Genomic DNA, 25,427 nt, shown 5'->3' with positions numbered 1-25,427 from the left:
ATATTGCAGAGTATACTAGTTTTTTAAAAGGGTCTCTCAGCAGTTTTATAGCTACTCTGAGAGTTGCCAGCTGACCACGGCGGCGGAGGGGATTGCTCTGCTTCTCTGCTCTTAGTAGCTGATTGATTTTCACAACGAAAAGTTAAGTATTACACCAGTTAATGTTTGCAGATCACACACCACAGCTAAAGGTACAGCTACAGAGGCCAGTTAAAATGCTGGCAACCTTACTTTCACCTCAATCTTTTTTTCTTTTTCTTTTTTAAAGAACAGCATCTGAAGCTTAGAGGCAGCAGTACTTTAAAAAATATGGCTGAGGAGGAATGGAAGTTACTGCACTCATATAAATTGTTGTTGTCAGTGGGTAATGATCCTGAAAAGACTCGTTCACAATGACAACGTGAGTACACATTTGTTACGTGATCCTCTCGGAGAGGAAATTTGGAACCGAAATTTTAACAGGCAAAGCATTTCCTAGCCTGTTGATTAAGTGGTGGTTAACATTTCGCTTGCTAAAACTCCGGTGTGTCAGGCTGCTGTCATTGGCACAGAAGCAGGGCGAGTTTTTTAAAAAGTGGCAACCCTCCTTTGCATGACAAGCAGTTGTGAACGAGTATGAAATCCATGCTGGTTTTAGGTGCTTAAATATTGACATCAAGGCAACGACAACAGTAAAATTAAAAACGGTGGTAGGTAGCTGAAATACTAAATATGAATTTCTGACATACCATAAATGCAGGTGCGAGATGATCCAGGCAAGCCCGCCTAATGGAATTTTCAGCGTATCCGTTAAAATTTATGAGGGCCTTAAATAAGAGACTTTCAATAAGTGTTGTGAAGGCAAAAAGGAGGTTATAAATACTGCAGCTGCAGCCTGCTAGTGATTTACGGCAGAGCAGCGCTACATTTGCCAGAACAATTTGGTGCCGGCTGAGACCTCCTTCACCAAGCCGGATTTCTGTCAGCCCCCACAGTCACGAGAATCAAGGTGCAGGGCACGTCCTCATGTAAAAAGCGTTATAACCTGGAGGAGCTGCTGTCGGCATGCCGCCATCTTGCAGCCGAAAGGCTCCCATGCAACTGAGCAGAGCAGAAGACGGCAGCTGATGGACTAAGCCACTGTCGCTCAAGGGGCTGTCCTGATCCACCACAGGACCAAAGGAGGGCTTGGGAGAGTGGTTTGATGCAGGGGTACCAAAGAAGGATGCCCAAAATGGCAGGCGGATCAGGTCCAGTGGTTCATTAGAAGAACTTACAAAAGCCTGAAAGGGCTCGCTGCCTTGACTCAGGGCAAACACCGAAACAGAAAGCATTTGTCGTGACTGTCCACACTAGGACTACAATTCTATTACTTATACAACCCCTCCCTCCGCAAAACCCCCCAGCATATGTAAGTTTGGCCAAAACCTCCCACCTAGGCCAATGAAGACATAGATGGCAGACATTCAAGTCTTATGGATATCTCTTTGCCCAATAGCCAAGCGTTCCATGACATCAAAGCAAGCCAGTTACAGGTGGGTAGCCGTGTTGGTCTGCCATAGTCAAAACAAAATAGAAAATTCTTTCCAGTAGTACCTTAGAGACCAACTGAGTTTGTTCTTGGTATGAGCTTTCGTGTGCATGCACACTTTTTCAGATACACTGAAACAGAAGTCACCAGATCCTTAAATATAGTGAGGGAGTGGGGAGGGGTATTACTCAGAAGGGTGGTGGCCAAACCCTACGCCAAAGGATAAAAGGACATAAATCTGATATCAGGAATCACAAGACAGAGAAACCAGTAGGAGAACACTTCAATCTCCCAGGACATTCTATAAAAGATCTCAAAGTAGCTGTCTTAATACAAAGAAATTTCAGAAATAGACTGGAAAGAGAAGTGGCTGAATTGCAACTAATCACCAAACTTAAAACCATGGAGAAACCTGGTCTGAACAAAGACATTGGATTCTTATCTCATTATACATAACAAAGCTATCTTTAGCCATCTCACCCCTTGCCTTTCCCTGCAAGACTAATTGCAGCCGTTAATCGTCAACAGGTTTTCCACACCTATTAGCTGATCACCCATTCCCACCACCCTTCTGAGTAATACAGAGTGGGAGACAGAGTGGGAGAGGGCAGCAATGGAACAAGTGAGGATGAGACACAGTATGGCTTTCAGACCAGAGTCTCTATTTCCTCTCATTCTGCAAGACGACGTCAACATGATAGATGCTTTCTTGCTAGCTTCTCTTCGCCATTGATCTCTGCCTGGATGGCTCAGATTCTCGACAGCTCAATTCCCAGGAGTTTGCTTTGTGAGCCTGTGGTTAAGCGTAAGAGGCCATTCCTCCCAAGCTGTAAGGAAACAGGACTTTATTTGCCCGGTCACACAGTCACACCTGTTCAGTGTCAATGTTAGAAATGTGGCAGACCTAAAGGAAGGAGAAATTAACACCAGTCAGGCTTGCAGAGGAAAAAATACCCTGGCCCTTAGGGGTGGCGATGTTCTGGGGCTCTAGGCCCCCTTCCCCAGAGTTTGCAGACCGTCATTTCCTTTTAGGGTTGCCATCTTTTAATAAAAAATAAAAAATGAGGCCCTGCTTCTCATGTGACTTTGTCAGTTGCCCAGCACACAAAAATCCAGCAAGTGAAAAGTGCTCCCCCCCCCCGAGATCCTAGATTACAGCAGCTGCCTTCTCTTTTGCAATAAATACCCTTTAACAGTTCAGAGCAGAAATGACAGTTCTCAGTTCTTATCAGATGCCCACAACCATGATGATGATTAGAAGGTCCCAGGGCGGGTTACAGAAATATTAAAAAAACAACAGCAGCAGCCAGGGGCGGAGGGCGTGTGTCAAACCCGGGGCGCCAAACCCAAAAGCACCGCCCCGGGGGCGGGGGCGTGTGTCATGACGCACTAGCGCTACGGAAGGAAAGCAGCCGCTTGTTTGCTGGCGGCTGGTTCCCCCCCCTTTTAAAAGGGCTTTTTTCAGCGCTGGGCTCAAAAAGCCCTTTAAAAGGGGGGGGAACCAGCCGCTCTGCCGACGGCTGCTTCCCCCCCCCCCCACCGAAAAAAGCCCTTTAAAAAAAGGGTGGCGAGGAAAGCAGCCGCCGGCAGAGTGAGCAAGCGGCTGCTTTCCTTCCCCCCTCCTTTTTTAAAGGGCTTTTTCGGCGCAGAGGCAAGGGGTGGGCCAGCAAGTGTCACCCTCCCGGGTGGTACCCGGGGCAGGCCGCCCCCCCCCCGCCCCGCCCCTGGCAGCAGCAGCAGCATTAAAAGCAGCTTAAAAGAATCACGGGACTCAGCTACATTAGTAAGAAGAAAAAAAGGAGGCGGGGAGCATTTTAAATGTGTTATAACACTGAGACACCAGATGGCGCTGCAGAGCTCTGTCTTTCGGCAACGTGATTTCCCATTATGATGTTGTTTACAATGTGTTTTACTGAAACATTTTTTTTGGATGCGTCTAGATCTAGCCACAGACACAACTAGAGTAATGGTGTGTTTAGATCAGGGGTGGGGAATCTGTGGCCTTTTAGTGATGTTGAATTTCATTTTCTGTCTCCTGCAGATGGCATGGACAATGGGCAAGGATGGTGGTGTGGGAGTAATTGACTTTTCATGGAAAGAAAATATAGAAAACTGAGACATCAGGACCCAGGGAAGTCCTACAAGGCATTATTTTCTGCAGCAGCACATTTTGGCTACAAATCCCACTCATGCTCACCTAGGATTTAGTCCCACTGAGCTCAGCGTGGCCTGATTCTGAGTAGACGTGTACAGGCTTGCAGCAGGGGATTTCCCCCGCACAATATCTCTCTGTGGTGTGGATGTTGTATCTGTTGAATGTCAGGCTGTCACTAGTTAAAAGGTATAGGAAGCCTGCTGAAAAAGGCATGGCAATTATTGTAAGCACACTGTATTGCATGGGGGGGAAAGGGGGGGATTTTTAAAGTACGCAAATAAAATTGACTAGACAATTATTCAGATTAACTTGAAGCACCCTAATTCAAATTAGCACTTACTCAGACAATTATGCTTGAGCTTTATAGCTTTGTAATTAATGCATTTAGGTGAGCCAACTTTTCACTGTGCTTTTAATGGTTTAAAATTAAGGTGCAGATTTTCCTGGCATGGAAACCTACCTCACAGGGTTGTTGTGGGGGTTCAGCGAGGGGGAGAACCCTTGAGCTTTCCTCACAGGCAAGTTTCTCCAAATCCTCAATCATTGTGTGTTAAATATAGTACTGTATATTCTGGCGTATAAGACTACTTTTTAATCCAGGAAAATCTTCTCAAAAGTCGGGGGTCGTCTTATACGCTGGGTGGAGAATCTGCGGTCGAGTATATCTCAAACTCTATATTTTAACTGGAAAAGTTGGGGATCGTCTTATATGCCCAGTCGTCTTATACGCCAGAAAATACGGTAATGTAATTCACTGAAATTGCAAGTGCTTGTATGCATTACCATGTGTTTAAATTTGATTGGTTGGTAACTGAATTCTAGAGACTTCTCTAGTAGTTCTCATGTGATTTGGCTAATGTTGGTCACATGGGAGGCATCTAGTGAAGGAGAGACTCCCTTTTATGTGAAGCAAGCTGACTGTGTTTTGGAATCCACTGTGAACACTGCTAAGTTGAATAGAGTGTTGGAGTGCTTCTTCTGTGCTTGAAATTGAGCAAAGTTGCAGGAGAAGGTGAAAGTGGAAATCTCTCCTAGGAGCTGCAAGGCATGGCCTAACTGAAATACAGAAGGCTGAGTGCTGAGCTCTGGAAAGAGAGCAAAAGGCAGTTGTTTGGAAGTTAGAATAAGGGACTCTAAGCCCATGCTTATAGTCGACAGCTCCCTTCTACCTCTCCTGTAATTTCAGAACTGATTTATGCCTGAGTGTACACACTCGAGGTGAGAATGCCCTGTTTGCTTTTAAAATATATAGGAGAACATTCAAACAAATCATACAACACCCAAACCCTCAGTAGAAAAATATATATAGCAGGGAGCAGCTTACCCTAGGTTGGATCTTTTCTGCTTCCTATGCTAATTTAATGCTTCCACCGAAGGCCTTTTGTTTGCTTTTTAATGGGGTGGCTATTTTTATTTTTAAAGGGGGGGGACACCTGCATCCATCCATCCTACCACCTCTGTCACTTTGTTCTGATGCAGTCATAGGCAAACTCAGCCCTCCAGATGTTTTGGGACTACAACTCCCATCATCCCTAGCTAACAGGACCAGTGGTCAGGGATGATGGGAGTTGTAGTCCCAAAACACCTGGAGGGCCGAGTTTGCCTATGCCTGTTCCGATGCATCTGCAGATCCGGCCTCAAGAGTTCAGGATCACCGCCTTTCCTCCTGGCTCCTAAGCCTTCCCTAACATCCCTGCACCCAGAATGACACAGCTGAAAAATTCCCCAGGAGCACACACTTCCTTGCCAGAAAAAGCACCCACTTCCCTGTTTGTATGCTTGATTGGCAAGCTATTAAAAGCACAGAATCAGGACACCTACAGTAAGTGCTGTTTCCCACTCAGCCTCAAAAGGCGCAGGGGCCTTGTCCTTCGTTGCACCTGCCACCCTCTTTCACTAGAGCGACTGCAAATGATGATCAATCCGTCAATCTAGTCCACCTGGTCTCAAGCAATTTGATGGATTATGATGGTTTTGCTGCTTATTGGTGATATGTATTTGCTGCTGCAGCTTTTGGAATGTACTGTTCCTTTAAAATAAAATAACATTAATAAATAATAATAATAATAATATGCTTTATGCTCTTAAAGTTGCTTCAAGACTACTAATGTGCCAAGCAATTGATACATCATCATCATCATCATCATCACCATCATCACTTCTTTAAAGGCTACAGTCCTGTGCAAATGTATTAGGTAGTATAGTTGGTCTCTGGTATATACTAAAGTTTTGGAGTCTTACAGGGGAAGACAAGTTGTGATGATCATAACAATTCTTAGAAACCAAATTATGTCCACAGGTTGGAGCTGGTGTTGAAGTCTCCTTTTCTCCAAACAAATCTGATCTGGGGTCATTTCTAAAATGTCATTGTGCCAAAGGGTCGGGATCTTGGCACTGCTAAGAAGCGAAAAAGGAACATTTCCAAAAGAATATATTTGTACCTATTTAACTACTGGCTTTTATTAACATGCACGCCAGTTATGTGCTCCTGAGATTCCATCTACAAGAACAATTACAATCAAATGCCTCCATATTGTCCATTTGGTCCCGGAAAATAGCTCAGCCAACCCAATTATATGGCTTTCCCACAGATTTGTTTTCCACAGTCTTAAAATGTCAGATGCTAAACTGGATTTTTAACAAACAAACAAACAGGTTGAAGGATATTTTTGTGCAGCGTGATTTATCTTCAGTGGCCAATATTAAATCGGAACCCATGATTCAATTTCATCAGAGTCTGAAAAACAATTTACTGGTAGCTGGTTTGTCCATGGCTCTGCCGAATCAGAACAGTGGGCAGTCTAAGCCAGAATCCTGCTCTCATGGTGGCCAACCAGATGCTCATGGGAAGTATACTGAGTGCAGCCATTGTGATTAGCAGCCTTCTCCTCCATGAATTGGTCTAATGCTCTCTCTCTCTCCCCCCCTTTTTATTAAATTTTCTGTTTTACATTTTAGAATATTCATTCAAGCAACCTTAAAATATCAATGACTCCCCTTCCTTTCTTTCCATGGTTTATTTTGCATAACATAAATCCCTGCATATTTTATATAAACTAAACCATTCACTATTCCTTTATTACATCCATCAAAACTTATTTACTTTTGCTTTGAGAAGGACATTTGGAAGTTTGTTTGTTTTTGCAAAAAATAAGAAGAAAACAAAAGAGGAAAAGAATTACCTTTTGGGCTCTTGCAATGGAGACTAACCTTTGGGTTTTTGTTTTGGAGAGGGCTGGTGTGGGTTAATAAGGACATGTTTATATTATTTCTCTTGTATACTTGGCTTAGACTTATGGATCTGGATGTTAATGTAATGAGAAGATGTTAAGAAGAAATAGCTAATATTTCGAGACCGGGGGGAGGGAAGGGTGAGAAAAATGAAGAATTAAACGGTTAAAATTAGAATAAAAAGTGCAAATTTGATTCGGGCTAAAGAAAGTTTCAGAATGACGTAGGAGCCGAGGTTTGAGTTTTAAAAGTCAAGGAGTCTAGAGTGATTATAAGAATATATGTAATAAGATAAGGAGAAAATATAATGAAAGTGGGTAAAAATAGATTTGATCTTGATTGGAAAACTGTCAAAAAGGATATACAGTGAAATCAACGGGGGGGGGGGTCTGAGGAAGTCAACATACAATGAAATAGAGGAAAGGAATAATGACTGGCCTATAGGAGGGCCAGACCAAAGCAATGATTATTTGTTTGTTTAAGGGGTTAAATTTGAAATGTTTAATATTTGCTCCTGTGAGAGAGGGGTTGCGAAGATTGCTTCTCTCAGTGGGGGGGGGGGGGAGGATGAAAAATTTAACCAATTATGTAATGTGCTTATTTGTTAAAAATCAATAAATTTTTGATTAAAAAAAACCAAAACTTATTTACTTTGTTGAATTTATCTTAATTCTGCCCACGTTTTCAAATATACACAATTTTCCTCCAAATATTCAATAAACATTTCCCAATCTTCTCTAAACGTATGTTCTTCTTGTTCTCTTATTCTATATGTTAGGTCCGCAAGCTGCGCGTATTCCATCAGTTTAAGTTGCCATTCTTCTTTAGTTGGGACTTCTCTCGTTTTCCATTTTGGGGCCAACGAAACACGGGCTGCAGTGTGGTCTAATGCTCTTTTAAGCCATCAAAGTTGGTGGCCATCGCTGCCTCTTGTGGCAGCATATTCTTCCATATTTAACTATGCATTGTGTGAAGAAGTGCATTCTTTTCTTTCTGTCCTGAATCTTCCAACATTCAGCTCCATTGGATACTTCACCAATTTTAGTGTCATGAGAGGTGGAGGAAAACTGCTCTCTATCCGCTTTCTCCATGCCATGCATAAATTTGCAAACCTCGAGTCTATCATGTTGCCTCTTAACTTGCCTTTTTTCTAAACTAACAGGAGAGGTAAGAAGGGGGCTGGTTTTGTGATGGGCCCCCTTGCCGACTCTGTTTTTAAAGCTTGGGGGGGCATGATTTGCCCAAGAGGGGGAGGAATTGGGGGAACAGGGCTTGTGAATGCCATTAAGGTCCCCCTCAATAATTATAAGCATGGTTTTGGTTCCTGAGTTGCTGATCCAAAAGCCATACCCAATATCAATAGGTTGACGACTTAAGAGAGTGCCAAAAAGAAGAAGAAGAGTAGAGCCACTTCAACAGAAAACAGGATATAAAATTCAGTAAGATTTGCATATTCTAATTTATGTCTAGAGTGGCAGGTGTAAGAAATAATTGCTGTGATCTAAAAAGAAACGCGATTGGAGGAGATCCTGGGGTGCTGTGTGCCTTGTTCTGTCTGCTGTTCAGGTGCTCACTATTAATGGAGCAATCTCTAGGGCTGCTTGCTTTCACTTCTTGGGATTCTTTATCCTTGAACTGGACTTGAATCAGCCAACCCTTCAAATAAAGGATGGCTTCAAATACTGAAGACATCAGGCAGAGGACTGCCCTCTACAAGGCAGGACACATGGCTGCCATACCCTCCAACATTTCTCTGATTAAAATAGGGACATCCTATTTCATAATTGGCCACCTCATGAGAAGAGAAGACTCCCTGGAAAAGACCCTGATGTTGGGAAAGATGGGAGGGCACAAGCAGAAGGCGACGACAGAGGATGAGATGGTTGGACAGTGTTCTCGAAGCGACTGGCATGAGTTTGGCCAAACTGCGGGAGGCAGTGAAGGATAGGGGTGCCTGGCGTGCTCTGGTCCATGGGGTCACGAAGAGCCGGACACGACTGAACAACAACAAATTTCATAATAATAATAACAATAATTTTATTATTTATACTCCTCTCATCTGGCTCAGTTACCCCAGCCACACTAGGTGGCTTCCTATATACAGTGCTACCTTGGTTTCCGAATGTCTCGAAAGTCTAAAGTTTCAGTTTTCGAACGCCGAAAACCCGGAAGTAACTGCTTCAGTTTTCAAACGCTTTTCAGAACTCGAACGTGCCACGCAGCTTCCATATTGAGTTTTTCCATAAATAAATGCTTCCAGAAGTAAATGCTTCAGTTTTCGAACGTTTCGGAAGTCAAATGGGCTTCCGGAACGAATTACGCTCGAAAACCGAGGTACCACTGTATATAAAAACATAATAAAACATTAAACGTTAAAAAAACAACACTTCCCTATACAGTACAAGGCTGCCTTCAGATGTCTTCTAAAGATTGTATAGTTACTTATCTCTTGGCTTGGGGGGGGGAGGGTCACATAACTCCATACCCTCCAACATTTCTCCGATGAAAAAGGGACGTCCTAAAGAAAAGCGGGACATACCAGGATCAAATCAGAAACCAGGATGGCTTTTGTAAATCCGGGACTGCCCCTGGAAAATAGGGACACCTGAAGGGTCTGGGCTACTCTCCCAATTGGTGACTAAAAGGTTACCTTGGACCTCTCCTCTCCCTTACCAGGTTTACAGCTCCTTTCTTCATGTATTATGCAGGCTCTTTGCTGCTAAATATTAAATCTCTCTTTTAAAACCACAGCACACCCTCATCTCATTGGGCTTCGCTGCTCTGCAATCAGGGGGGACTGTTTTCTACTCCAGCAAAGCAAATGTTGACTGTCTCAGTTGCCTGTGCGACTGAAGGGGGCTGGAGGGGGGGTGCGGAATATGCAGAGGCACCCAAAGCGACAATAAAGTCAAACGTGGGCTGTGATGTTGTCACATTTAGATATTTGCTCCATTTTTCCTCTTTTGAATCCTCATAGAGAACTCTGACTCATGAATCTTAAGCAGGACGCTGGACGTGCCTCGCATTATTTTCGCTCGCCTCTGGACTCGCGAATCCATTCAAGTCGGAGAAAATAAATATTGTGATACTTGGCAGCAGATCTCCTTGCGGCTTTGATGCCCTTTGAAATCTTCTAACTTTCATACCAGAAAGAACAATGGCTTGCGCTGCGAAGGCTGCAGAAACATCAGCTCTGGTGCATGCAAGGCCTATCAGTCCATGTTTCGGTGGAGACAGGGGGAGGAAAACAACAACAACATTGATTATATCTTCAAAGGATGAGGCTTCATGTTTTTGTCAGTAAAGATTCATCTCTGGAAAGCGGACTTTCAAAATGGGTCAGCCCCTTTCCTTGCTCAGAACTTCTGACATCATAATAAACGTTGCCAGCTGTTCCAAAAGGTCCATATTGTTGTGCCCTTTAACAAATATTGGCAGATTATAATGTCTGCATCCATGCTGTGAAAAGTTTCAGCTTCTGGTTTTTGAACACCAGGCTGCTTTCAAAGGTGTAGGAACAGACTAGGTCATCATTTCAGACCAGCTGGCATTGCTAGTAGTCATTGCTCTGGAGTTTATTGAGACCAAGCACTTAAAAAAAAGAGCAGAATAACTTTTAATGAAAGAGATCAAGAAGGTCAATCACTGTAGTTGGTTTAGTTACAGGTGGGTAGCCGTGTTGGTCTGCCATAGTCGAAACAAAATAGAAAATTCTTTCCAGTAGCACCTTAGGGACCAACTGAGTTTGTTCTTGGTATGAGCTTTCGTGTGCATGCACACGAAAGCTCATACCAAGAACAAACTCAGTTGGTCTCTAAGGTGCTACTGGAAAGAATTTTCTATTTTGTAGTTGGTTTAGTTTTTGACTAGGATTCCTCTTGCAGCAGCAGCCAACTCATCCCCTTGCTTGAGGCTCCTGTGCTTTTCAATAGCTACGAAGCTCTGCCACATTATCCTTGCAATTTGGTCATCCTGTACTCTGCGTCAAGTCTTGGGAAAGCAGTGGAACGATAATGAACTTCAAGTGCTTTTTTCCAAGACTACTGTCTGAAGAACAGAATGGCCCCAGGCATGCGAAAGGCAGCAGTTCCTGCTTTAAAATTAGCATGCACTGCCTCCCCAAAACCTAAATCAATGCCCCCCCCCCGCCATTCTACTTGAAACAGAAGTATCTGATCACCATGATGGATATTTCGATATATAAATATACAGCTGGCCGGTGCTGTATCAACCCAGGTGTTGGTTTCCCCACCTCTACGCTTAACGATTTCCCACATATTCATAAATGGCCTAATGCGGTGTAGTGGTTAAGAGCGGTAGACTCGTAATCTGGTGAACCGGGTTCGCGTCCCCGCTCCTCCACATGCAGCTGCTGGGTGACCTTGGGCTAGTCACACTTCTTTGAAAGTCTCTCAGCCCCACTCACCTCACAGAGTGCTTGTTGTGGGGGAGGAAGGGAAAGGAGATTGTTAGCTGCTTTGAGACTCCTTCGGGTAGTGATAAAGCAGGATATCAAATCCAAACTCCTCCTCCTCTTCTTCCACTCCTGCTTTGCTATCTCCTCCTTGGTTTCCTCCACAGCTACCTACAGCACCTAGAGGGGAAATGCCTGGATTTGGATAGAGTTATCAAAGCTGCAGTCTAGAGCAGCAGAAGAGTTCTAGCTGAAGGCATTATTGGCTGAGTTTTGATCTGAGCTGTGTCTAATTATCCTTTCTTTTTGGGAGAACAGCTGCTATGTTGTGTACGTATATGGCTACTTTTTCCCCCTTTTCCTTTTTTTTATATGAGACAAAAGTGCCTGGAGCCAAAAGTTGGCACACTTTTTAATACACATGCTGCCGATGAAGGGGGAGGAATAATATTAAGTAGTGAGAGAGTTCACTGAAAGCACAATTATTCTTTCTTTTTACAAACCACAGAAAAAAAAGTTTCAAAGGCCTGTGGCACGCTGCATCCCTGCCCCCCAGTTGTGCACTCAAGATGTGCTTATTGTAGCCTGTGTTCTTTAAAATACCATATAGGTACACTCAGGGTCACAGCCACAGCATACCGTATTTTTCCATGTATAACACGTCCCTGTGTATAAGACGACTCCTATTTTTTGGGAGGAAATGGGGGGGGGGAGATTGCCCAGAGTTGTTGAGCTTTTTCGCTTTTTCGGGAGGGGGGGATTGCCGACAATCGCTCACCCCGCCTGACCCCCCCCTGCCAATCGCACGCATTGACAAAGCCACTCTGCCCGCTCACCGCCAGCAGCTGCCAATCGCCCGCCCAATTGCCGCAGCGGCAGCCAATCGACAGCAGACCTTGCCGCAGGCACCAATCACCAACCCAAACGCTGCTGACAATCTCCTGCTCACGGCAGCCACCAATCGCCCGTCCGACCTCTATCCGTTTATAAGATGACCAACAATTTTTAGCATTTTTTAATAATTTAAAAAAACCTTGTCTTATACACGGAAAAATACGGTACATTTAAAGGACATGGTCCCCCTCCCCCCCCCAAGAATCCTGGGAAGCTTAGCTCACCCCTCACAGAGCTTCAGTTTTCAGCAGCCATAGCAAACTACAGTGTCTACGGTTCTTTGAGGGAGGCCATGTGTTTTGAATGCACAGTGTAGATGTGATCTGTGGTAAAGTGGATGTTTCGCAAGCAAAAAGCCTGAAGTTCAGTTCCTTGTATCTCATGATGGGGCGAGGGGATCCTGTCTGGAATACTGGAGAGCTACTTGAAGTCAGTGTAGATAATAGTGAGCCAGGTGGATGCCTGTTCTCAGATTTATTGATTGCTTTAATTTATTTCTCACATTCATATCCCACCTTTCCCGCAAGGAGCTCACGGTGGTATGCATAATTCTCCTCCTCCCCATTTTATCCTCTGCTTCAGGTTATCCTGACAACGAGTAGTGACTGGTCCCAGAGCTTCATGGCTGTGTGGATGATTTGAATCCTAGTCTCTTAGGTTGGAGTCTCCTGGACTCCATCAGCCCCAGCTAAAATGACCAATGGTAAGGAGATTAGGACTTGGAGCCCAACAACATCTAGATCAGGGTTTCCCAAACTTGGATCTCCAGCTGTTTTTGGACTACAATTCCTATCATTCCTTACCACTGGTCCTGCTAGCCAAGGATGATGGGAGTTGTAGTCCAAAAACCACTGGAGACCCAAGTTTGGGAAACCCCAATCTAGAGGGTTGGCGCCTCCCCTGCTTATATATTAAAGTACATTCCAACCCAACAAAACTTAACGGTTTCTACAACTCTCTTTCTCGCACACCCTTTCTGCATCTCTCCATGACATCTGGGCTGTGCCCTGTTATAATCTTTTTGAGCCACCGGCCCATTTGATATCGATGCACTAGATATCACTGCACACACACAAAAACCCCCAAAAATTCCTTATTTATGTTTAAATGGTCTCCTACGTCAACTCAGCTCCGCAGACCATCAATCCAAAGAAGCTCTTAACCGAATGAAAGGAAAGGCTTCATGCTCCCAGCCACTCTCCGCTTGGAATTCTGCCAAAGGCATGATTGCAGAAACAAATCATTTTAACCTCAGCATTTTTTTGTTTCGAGAAAGATCTCCAAGTGGCACAATAGTCTCCGTCTCCCTATAACAGCAGGCACAGCTGTGGCCTCTCCACCTTAGCGCTTGTTCCCCCATGGGAGTCTTCAAAATGCGCACAAGACAATACAAATACATTCACAGCACCGGTGTGGGAGCCAAAAGAGAGGCAGGCATAAATTTCCATTGGCTGCAGATGATGTCCTTTTCATCTAGTGCTCAGCTAGGATGACTTCACTGGCACTTTAATAAATTGTCAAGACCAGGGGCCTAAGGAGCAAGTGAGATAATCTTCCAGGAACCAGAGCCTCCTGCGTGGGCAATGGTTCTTCAGTGCCCCCTTTCAACTGGAAGTGACAAGCACATAACCTCTTGTTTTTTACACACACATATTTCTCTCTCTCTACTATCTGGGGGTGGAGGCTATGTACACATTAGTGACTTGAAACACAGTGAGGTCATTCCACCACTACCACCTGCTACTACATTTCAACTCGCATTAGTACTTTGCTGTACACAGCAGAGAGAGGACAAGGATGTCGTCACCCACCCCACTTGATTTGCTGTCCCCACCCCACCCACAAGACCTTCAGCTCCAGTTCTCATCTGGGCACCCAGTAGAGCATGAGACTCTTAAATCTCAGAGTCGTGGGTTGGAGCCCCACATCGGGTGAAAGATTCCTGCATTGCAGGGAATTGGACTAGATCAGTGTTGGCCAAACTTGGGTTTCAATCTGGTTTTGGACTACAACTCCCCTCATCCCTAGCTAACAGGACCAGTGGTCAGGGATGATGGGAATTGTAGTCCCAAAACAGCTGGAGACCCAAGTTTGGCCAACACTGGACTAGATGATTCCCAGCTGCTAAAATCTGGGTGGGTTACGTACCCACAAAATGACCGAGGCTGAAAGGTTAAAAGGTAAAGGACCCCTGGACAGTTAAGTCCAGTTGAAGACTATGGGGTGTGGCGCTCATCTTGATTTCAGGCTGAAGGAGTGGCGTTTGTCCACAGACAGCTTTCTGGGTCATGTGGCCAGTATGATTAAACCCCTTCTGGCGCAACAGAACACTGTGACGGAAACCAGAGCACACGGAAACTCCGTTTACCTTCCCGCCACAGCAGTACCTATTTATCTACTTGCACTGGTGTGCTTTCAAACTGCTAGGTTGGCAGAAGCTAGGGCAGAGCAATGGGAGCTCAGCCTGTCGCACAGATTCGAACCGCTGACCTTCCAATCAGCAAGCCCAAGAGGCTTAGCAGTTTAGACCACAGCACCAACCGAGGCTGAGCAGACCATGCAAGCATCAAGCAGGCTGCTGTGTTTACTCACGTCCATTGAATTGATATCTAATCCAGTCTCCAGATAAGCAAGAATTGATAGAGCAGGGCAGCAGGGCGGGGATGTTCACAAAACAATCAGGACTTATGCTCCTTGAGGCGGAGGCAGAGGGATACAGGAAAGCTCTGGGCTTTCAGTAACAATTTATCTTGTGCTTTTAAGGGGCAAAGCAGATGTGACAGGTGATAGACCTGTGTGTCAGAATCATCTCACTGCACATTTCGATAGGCCGGGGGATAAAGGGGCTAAATGGCACCGGCACAATACGGGCTGGATCAAGAGGGTGCCGAACTTCACCCATGCTGCCTCCCCAAAACACACTCACTCTCTCTCTCTCCCCAGATGTTTTCTTCTTGATGGGGCTTCTCCTTCCAGGGTAATGAACCAGGCTGACATGCAGCGAGAAAGTTTCACCTTTCACCTGTGGCCTTTAATTCCTGAAACACACTAACAGTTCTCGGACGGCGTACTCATACATCCCAACACTCTGTTTAGGAATTACTGGCTTTGGGATTTTAGGTGTTCCTGCTGAGCAGCTTATCGGTTATGTGGGCTTCAGCCTGTTGAAGGGCATTCATGTCTACTTCATAGATAGCTCTTTTTATCCACTTTAGCACCTGAGAGTAACAGGAGCCTAGCCAATGGGTGACAATGAAGACCTAGAATCTTATGTCTACAGGGATGAGAGAATATGAGAATTTCAGTTTCTCCCAGTTCCTAATTGTTTTTCAATCTCACGTGCTGTCCCCTACATTTCCAGGTCAGGTGGGCAGCATATAAATAAATAAAAATGTTGATGATGAATACAGTGGTACCTTGGGTTAAGAACTTAATTGGTTCTGGAGGTCCGTTCTTAACATGAAACTGTTCTTAACCTGAAGCACCACTTTAGCTAATGGGGCCTCCCGTTGCCGCCGCGCCGCCAGAGCACGATTTCTGTTCTTATCCTGAAGCAAAGTTCTTAACCTGAAGTGTTATTTCTGGGTTAGCAGAGTATGTAACCTGAAGCATATGTAACCTCAGGGGCGTCGTAGGGTGGGGGCGGTGGGGGCGGGCCGCCCCTCGTGCCGCCCCTAGGCGGGTGTGTGCAGTGCTGCTGCTCCCGGGGTGACGGAGGGAGCGGCGGCGTGTGGGGTGACAAGCGGCGGCCCCTCCCACCACTCCCACGCGCCGCCGCTCCCTCTGTCACCCCGGGAGCAGCAGCGCTGCACAGACGAGGCTCCCGAAGCGGCGGCCCGGCATCCCCGGGGGCGGGGCGTCGCCGCGTGTGCGTGCGTCATGACGCACACGCAGCGATGCCCCACCCCCGGGGATGGCGGGGCCGCCGCTTCGGGAGCCTCGGTGGGCTGCAAAGAGCCCCGAAGCCGCAGCCTGGCACCCCTTTGCGCTACAGCAGCGGCTTCGGGGCTCTTTGCCGCCCGCCGAGGCCCCCAAGCCCCCGCCCGGCATACCCCGGGGGCGGGGCGTCGCCGCGCGTCATGACGCACGCACGCGCCGCGATGCCCCGCCCCCGGGGATGCCTCTTGGCTTCCCGCCTCGGGCAGCCAAGGGGCTAGGAACGCCCCTGTGTAACCTGAAGTGTATGTAACCTGAGGTACCACTGTAATCTCCCCAGGGAGGCTCACCTGGCGCCTTCATTACACACCTTTAGATACCAGGCGAAAACATTCCTCTTCAGCGAGGCCTTGGGCTGATTAACATCCTATGTCATTTTAAATGTGTTTGTGGTGGTGGGTGTTATTGTTTCTGTTTCTATTATGTATTTTGTGTTTTTATCTTGCATTTTTATGCTGTGAACCACCCCGAGATCTTAGGATGAAGGGTGGTATACAAATTTAATAAATAAATGAAAATAAATAAAATGGGAAGGTAGGACTTCAGATGGCTCCCTCTGACCGACCTTCAGCATCCGAGGCAGTCTGCCTCAATTCCAGATGGCAGAATTGGAAGCAGATTATTGTGCTGGTGGACTTCCCATAGGAATCTGGTTGCTCACAGTGAGAACGGAATGCAGGCCATTGGACTGATCCAGCAGAGCTCTTCTTAAGTTCAGGTACCGTATTTTTCACTCCATAGGGCGCACCGGACCATAGGGTGCACCTTGTTTTTAGAGGAGGAAACAAGAATTTTTTTCTGGTTTTCCTCCTCTAAAAGCCCTGTTTTTTGAGGATCAGCTAAAAGTTTTGCAGCTTTTTTGCAAAGGGAAAAGCCCTGTTTTTTTGAGAATCAGCTAAAAGTTTTGCAGCTTTTTTGCAAAGGGAAAAACCCTGGTTTTTTAAGGATCAGCTAAAAGTTTTGCAGTTTTTTTTGCAAAGGGGGAAAAGCAAAGCTCCTTTTGCAAAGGGGGAAAAGCAAAGAGGAAAAGCTCTGTTTTTAAGGGGTTCAACTCACATTTCTGCAGCTTCTAAAGGAAAGGGAGCCTTTTCTACAGTTTCCAGACAGATAATCTAATCAGCCAGTCACATGTAGCTGGGGAAACAAACAACCTCCCTCTGCAGCACATTCAACAAAGGAGGGCGGGGCTGAAAGGGAGCCAGGGACTCTTATCTCTCTCCCGATCTCTTGCTGATCAGCTGCTGAGCGGGGTCCTTTCAACACCCCTTCTCTTTGTAAAATAAAAAGCACGATCCTCTTTTGGCCCCTGGGCAATTCAGCTCCAGGGACCACTATTCGCTCCATAAGACACACAGATATTTCCCCTTACTTTTCAGGAGGGAAAAAGTGTGTCTTATGGAGCAAAAAATACGGTAAATAATACCTGTACTGATCTGACAGCTTTGTGTAGGATGTCGCTCGAGTATAATTACTTACCTTTTTGTTGAGGAATCTCTCATAGGCTTCCAAACAACGTAATTCTGTTTTAACCCCACAAAAGCCACTGCTATCATTTTGGTGAGCAGGCACGCCAACGAGGGGATGGCGGGTGATTCTTTGCGGGGTGAATTCCATCAAGGTGTGCGCACACAGGTTCTCAGCGTCGGAAATGGCCAAATCGCTCGTGGTCTCCTGTGTAGCTAATAAAAGGAAGAGAAATGATTTCACCAAGAAGAGCCATTTATTTCACAGGTCTGTGGGCAAGGGGGCTGGATATTGCTTCCCCTACATGCTTGCCCTCCGCCGAGAACGTTGCTTTTGCCGTGATGAATGCTGCCACCTTCCGCAACGTGAAGAGCACAAAGTGGTACGTCGTGTCCCTTCACAGCTGCTTGTCTCCTCTTCCCTAAGAAAACAAATGACAGCTCCCCTTAGTGTCATCCTTCCCCCCCCCCCACTCCTTTCTTTAAATGACTTTTCTCTTGGAGATTTATTGCGAGAGCTTTGCTAGAGATTTGTAGCAAGCAGTGCTCAGCCTGTAGCCTTACATCCTCAGTGCCACAGCCATAATTCTCCCAGAGTGGAATGATAGAAGATCACAATGGCTAATAATGTATTATGATGATACTGTCTACGCAAGAAAGATTGTGTTCCGTTTTCAGCAGCTCATTTGGGTCGCACAGAACTTTCCCCCCACCTCGCCAAAACAAATGGCGTTTTCCTGGCTGTGCATGCAAGCCAAGTAAATTAAGCAACAGCAAATAAATTAAAATAAGGCAGCTATCCTGCCACTATCTGGCATGAGTTTGACTTTCACAAGGAGCTGCTGTGAGGAAGATGTGTGTGTGTTTATGTATATGTATATAGTTCCTGGTGCCTTAGATTCAATATGTCAGGATGATAGGCAGTGACAAATGTTTAGTGGCCTGCTCCAAATGAGCCACATATAAAGATGTGTCTTTCTCATGCTAGCTAAGGCCTTTGGAGGGGCTAAGTGGAGCCCAAACTGATGAAACGGTAATGCTGTGGAAGTAGAAGGAGACAAGTTACAGAGACAAGCATCTCATCAGGACCTGTTAAGGGGCAGGGAAATTGTTCTGAGAGCCAGAGAAGGTGTGTTGACTTCCCAAGTCCTGCCCCTCATGTGTGACATGGAGAGCACCTTGCATTCAGTTCAGTTGGATTTCCTTCCACATAAGTGTCCCTAAGGGACATAGCTTTGTTTTGAGCCTCACACTCCACATGGAGACATGTGGAGAAGCTTTGGGTAGTTCGTACATTGGCAGGGGTTCAGGCTTAGCATTGAAATGACCAGACAATTGAACACGGAGGTTATTTCTCCCTATATATGAACCAGGACAGACCTTGTGGTCTTCATCAGAGGCCCTTCTCCAGGAGCCCCACCCAAGACAGGTCAGAGGGTGGCCACATGAGAACAGGCCTTTATGGTGGTGTCTCCCATCTGTAGAATACTCTACTGTGGGAAACATGCCTGGTGCCATTCTTGTCGGTCTTTAGGCAATAGGCAAAGGCTTTTTTGTTTACCCAGACCTTTGGCAATAAAGACATCTGAAGGCAGCCAAAAGTGGCTGGGGCACTCATAAAGTTATTACTATTTACTATTTCCTCCTATGGCTGTGCTTGCCTTTTAGATGGGTGGATAGGACTTGTCCTTATTCGTATTTTACTGAACATGCTTTTTACGTAATTGTATTGTTCATAGTTTTAATCCCCCCCCCCCGGTTTTAAATTGGCTTTATTTGTTGTATTTTATCTTTTCAAGCTTCCTGATCCCCTGGCCTACCTGGCAGACAGCATGCCAGGACAAAATTCCTAGTCCAAAAGCCAATCCATACAAGCCAAGTCCAAAGATCAGGAAACGCAGTCCAGGGTCAGTCCAAGTAAGCCAAGATGGGAGTTCAGCAGTCAGGATACAGACCAGAGTCAATCTTGAAGTAGAAACCCATGGAGGTCTGAGGAGAATCCCAGGTGAGGTCCCTCAACATGGGCAGTTGAATAGATACAGTACCTCAGCTCTGCTGCCTTCTTATACTGTGTCTGTTGATTGCAGCTTCTGTGCTTGATGAGGCAGGTGCCCCAGCTGAGGAATCACATGCTTCCTTCCCCACCTGGCCAGCTAGTGAACTAGGCTCTGCTTCCTGGAGTGCCTCACACGCTGGTCTTGGGTGCAACAGGACACCGTGACGGAAACCAGAGCGCCGGGCAACGCTGTTTACCTTCCCACACAGTGGTACCTATTTATCTACTTGCACTGGTGTACGTTTGAACTGCTAGGTTGGCAGGAGCTGGGACAGAGCAACGGGAGCTCACCCCATTGTGGGGATTTGAACCGCCGACCTTCTGATTGGCAAGCCCAAGAGGCTCAGTGGTTTAGACCATAGTGCCACCTGCGTCCCTTGTATCCTTCAGTTGTTATTTGATTGCTCCTTGCGCCTGCCTTCTGCTCGGCCCTTTAGTTTTCACTTGCTCTTTGACTCTGACTAGTGGTTTACCTGTGGCTCCTGGGTACTGGCCAGTGCTTCTGCCTTTTTTTTGGAAAAAATGAAAAATGGTGCCGGTACTCACCATGAAGTTGTTACAGTAAGAATACTCCTAGAAAAAAAGCTATGGTCCTTACTCGCCACGTATTACGGCTCAGCTCTTACACAAAGTCAGAACCAAGCAAACTAAACCTCAGCTTAAAAACCTAAATTTAAACACAAGACTGTAGCCTTATTGCAGACCTTTCCGTTAACCTTGGGTTCTTTGTTGCACCCGGGGGGGTGAGGGAGGAAGGAGTCAAAAAATGACACTGAGGATTTGAAATAGAGAAAGAGTTTTTATTCCTGTCATTTAGAATGGCAGGAAGGCACCCGCGTGATAATTCACAGCGAACTGCGCCGAGCATCAGTTGCATACAGTTTATATAATCTTCAAACCCCTCATTCCCCCTCCCCAGGAATCTGCTTCTTGCATGTCACACCATTAGTACCATCCTTGAAAATTCCTGTTCTTACAATCTTATCTTTAGGCCAAAAGGTCACTTAGCGTTGAGTTCGTTCCTGGTGCCTGCCTGTCTCCTTGAGTGGGCCCCTCTTGATCTATTCCTTTCCTGGCTTAATATGCCAGTAAGGAATGCACTACTAATCAAGGTTCATATCTATCAGAAAAGGTTTCATCTAAACAGGTTACAGAAAAGCTTTTACTTAAAGGGTTTCAGCCTTGAGTTCATTATTGGGTGAAAGTTCCTGTCTCGCACTCTTATCTCAAAGTGGGGGTTAAGCAGCCCCTGGCTGCCCCTGGTACCTCCCGCCTTTCCTTCCAACCGGCAGGACCATCCATCAAAGAATTATCCTGTCTCTGGCTGTCTGGCAACTCTCACATCCCTCGGCCAGGAATTCCTGTGCCATCCAGGGAAGGGGCGCTCCAGTGAAGGGGCGCTTTTCACTGATTAATGATATGCCAGAGAGGTATGCACTAAGAGCAAGTAACACAAAGACAGAGCTTACAGTAAAAGCTAAATATTATGCCAATAACATAGAAATATTAAAAAGGCCATGCAAATAGTATCAAATAAAAGCCAGGCAAATAGTATCAAATAAAAGGGGCTACAGACAAAAGCCAAAGTTTTACAAATTCAGGTAAAGTCTAAATACTATTTATAGAGAGGCTAGGAATGCTACACATCAGTAGAAGCTACATGTCAAATAAAAGAACTTAAAAAGCATTAGAGAGAGAGACAAAGAATCTCAGTTTAAAAGACTTAAAAGGGAGAAAAAGGAAGGTCAGTTAAAATGACTTAAGAGGGACTTACATAGAGAAAGGAAGATCAAATTATCCAGGGGACTTTCAATATATAATCACAGAATAGAATCATAGGGTTGGAAGAGACCACAAGGGCCATCCAGTCCAACCCTCTGCCAAGCAGGAAACACCATCAAAGCATGCCTGACAAATGGCTGTCAAGTCTTTGCTTAAAGACGTCCAAAGAAGGAGTCCAAATGGCTGTCAAGGAGTCTCTCCTTGGTAGCAAATTAAAAGACTGTCTTTCAGAGAAGAATCTACCTGTATTCAGGGAGGAGGGTCTCTTTCTTTTCCAGAAAAGGAAGATTTTCAGCCCAGAAATCCAGTTCAACATTAAAAGCTCTCTCTCTCTCTGTGTTCAGAGACTGTCCTTCAGAGAAAACCAAATGCGCGGCTCTGAGCCACTAAAAAAAACCCTGACTTTCAGTTCAGCGAAAGTTGAAAGCTCTAGCCAAAAAGAATCCTCCACTGCCATGCAGTACCAGGAGAAAGAGATAAGGGGAGGAGAAGGGGAGGAAGCCCCCCTCCCTTAGCTGCCCACTTCTGGATTAACAGTATGTCAGTAAAGAATGCATTAGCAGACGAGCTCTTAGCTAAAAACTTTTTTTCTTCAAGTTATACAGAGAGAGAGAAAGCTAACCATGAAAGCTTGGTTACAAACAGACTTATAAACTTATAAACTAGAGAATTAAAACTCTCCCTCTTCAAGACTTTTTCTTTTCTTTTTTTGGATTTGTATACAGTCCTTCATCCAGAAATCACAGGGCAGTTCACAACATAAATATACAAAATGAGAACACAAAATATAAAATAAAAACAAGAACTGAAGCCAACCAATAATGGGGCATAGACTAGCTTCCATGGCTATCAGAAGTGCACATCTCACCATGGATGGGCATAGCCAAGGGGGGGGGGCAGGGAGGGTCAGCTGCCTCCCCCAATCAATAAAAATACATAGCTGAGGTTCTGCCCCCCCCCCGACAAAAGGCCTGCCCCCCTAACAAAAATCCTGGCCTCTCACTATTTATTTTTAAATGGGAGCTATAGGTTGATTATCTGTTTAATGCCACACCATTTGCATTAGATACTTTAATAAATAAGTTGGTGCCCATCTCCAGACTATCGTTCAAGATATAGCACAAAAAAATATATGAGGAAGCTTTTATTTCTGGACTTTGCTGCCTCCCCTGTTTGCCATATTCTGCTTTCTTGAATAAAAATAGCTGGGAAGTTGTTGAGAGCACATAAGAGGGCGAGATCCTTTCTCCTGCCCACGTACACAATGCTTATCAAACATGAAAGGTACTTTATATCATTCCAGAGCTGGGTCTCTCTGGCTTGTTGCCACATCATCTCTGCACCCGGTAAAATCTAACCAGTTATTTAGTGGCAAGTGAAAACCAATGGGAAAGGATAAAACCACTGATCTTTAGGCGGATCAGATTAGGGCAAGTGAAAGCCAATGGCGACGACCTAATTTTAGCAAAAAATATCACTACTTAATCACTCCATAATAGCGATATTTGTGCTACCAGTGTGTTAGCATCATACAGATGGCAAGACACTTCAGTTGCATACCTTCTGTTGACAGTGTTATGTGCACCTACGTTTTAAGAGGAGAAACACTGTATCTCCTGAAAAGGTGTCAGAGCTAATTCCAAAGAAGTGAAGACACTTGCTATTAACCTCTAAGGATTCTTCTCCAACCATGATTCATTCCTCACATGCAAATCTGTTCTATTTAGGATGACTGCAAAATGATTCTATCATCCTGTCATCTGGCTTCTCTGCGCTTCCGATTGGTCTGTATTTATAGAATGGCTATAATAATACAAGTCTTGTCTTCTCGTTCTGATAAAAGTGCGTTTTGGGTAAGTTTGACTTGAGTTATCCTGCCACTGAGCCAGGTTAACGACTTGTCCTGTATTCAGACTGTGAACTCACAGGCCATGGAATATATCTCCTGAGCTAACCAGCAGCAAGAAGCGGCTATCGGGGTGGGATCCGGTGCTTCAGAGAACCTGCAGGAGTTCTGAGACAAAGAGGGTGCTGCTTCATTCCAGAACCCTTCTGAGGTCTTTATTTCATTAAGTTTATTATTACATTTACACACGTTTCCTTCAAGTTGCTCAGGGTGGTGTATGTGGTTCTCCCCTCTCCATTTGATCTTCACAACAATCCTGCAGGGTAGGCTGGGCTGAAGGACAGTGGCTGGCCCAAAGTCCTCCAATAAGCTGAAAATTTTAAACCTGACCTCCCAGGGTTCCTAGTCTGGCACCCTAACCACTTACACCACATTGGTTCTTGAGTAGTAGTGCCTGCCTCATTAGTATTCCAGTTCCAGCCTTCAGTTGCTTGCTTCTGTTGTTTCTTTATTTCTATTAATACATCTGTACGTATACAAAATGTAAGGATACAGCATACAAATAAAGAGACAAAATAAACCTGTGTTCTTCCTCCACAGTGCTATTCAAGAAGACAAGAGTGTGAGGGTTAAGAACCAGGTAAAAAGAGCGTTGTCAAAGAAGACAGATGACTCAGCTACATTAGCCATGTTACAATGGTATAACTGTGTTATAAACATGCGACACCAGATGGTGCCGTAGAGCACAAAACTTTTGTCTATGCGATTTTACAGCGTTCTTCCCCTTTTGTTATAACAATTTAATATATGACTTATTTATAGTGTGTTTTTTCCTGTGTATAGATTCAGCCAGAGCAGACATAGAGGCAAGATATTGCTCACCAGCCTGCACCAAAAGAAAGTATCTTAAGACTTCCATCAAGTTAAATCATACTTGCATGGATACATGAGACAAAGTGATTGTTCATGTGTGTTGTGGAAGTTCACCAAATAGTGATAAAGGCCTCAGGATCCACCCAACCTTGTAAAGCTTTCAGATGATGAGAGAAGTGCGCCGCACCCTCTGCCACCACAAGGAGGTATGCCAAGACCCTCTGCCACCACAGGGATGCCCAGCAAGGCCCTCCATTGCTGCAGATATATATTGTGATATAACGAGATATTGTGATATTTAGTGATATATCGTGATGATGAAAACCAGATATTACCCAGCCCTAGTAGGGAATAAACTCCACTGACTGTAGTGGAACTTACTGCTTAGTAAACATGTCTAGGATGATGACCTACAGACTGCTTTGCTTGGCGACAGGCTCTGAGAATGAAGGATCCCTGAAAGAGATTTATCGTGAGCTGCATTTTCATAGGCTTCTACCAATTTAGAGTCAATTTCTAAGGTGTCTGTCACAAGAAGACTATTTACTAGAGCTGTCAATCAATTAAAGAATGTTTTAATTAGTTGATCAATTAATCAGCTACAAGGCAATCAACAGATCCATATAAATCTGCATTTTACCAGATGCTAAATATACAGTAAATGCCTTTTTCAGAAGGGTGTTGGACGTTAAGGAGACATTTGTCAGTTTCTGAGTTGTTTATGGCGTGGTGGCTTACAGTAATAAAAAAGAGTGATAATTATTTATTACATTGTGAATGATCTCATACTTCTTTCTGCACTATAAATGTAGTGTCATTTATATAACATATTTACTCTTATGGCTTTCCCTAAAGGATACTGGGAACTGCTGTTTGGTGCAAGTGCTTAGAATTCTCTGTTAATGCTCCCTAGCTTTTCTCACAATACAAGTTTATAGGATTCGTTAGACAGAGCAAGTGATTATTGAGGCTGCTGTTCTGTGTCCACTTACTTGAGAATAAGCCCCAGTGAATTCAACACGACTTCCTTCCGAGTTGACATGTGTAGGGATGTCCTAAGCTTGTTGTGTAGATGTGCCCAAATGGCTTATTCTAATACGGTCTAATCTTCACTATTATGCCTCTCACTTGCAGAGCAATCTTATACATATTTGCTCAGAAGTAAGTCTCACTGTGTTCAATGGGGCTTTTCCCCACCCTTAATCTATTTTGAAGCAATGCCTATCACGTGCTGCCACTGCTCAGTCAAACAGAGCTTTAAGGGGAA

The sequence above is a fragment of the Lacerta agilis genome, chromosome 16 (genome assembly GCF_009819535.1).
Source record: "Lacerta agilis isolate rLacAgi1 chromosome 16, rLacAgi1.pri, whole genome shotgun sequence".
Lineage (NCBI taxonomy): Eukaryota > Metazoa > Chordata > Lepidosauria > Squamata > Lacertidae > Lacerta > Lacerta agilis.
The sequence above is the reverse complement of the archived record's forward strand: the minus strand, read 5'-3'. Positions refer to the sequence as shown.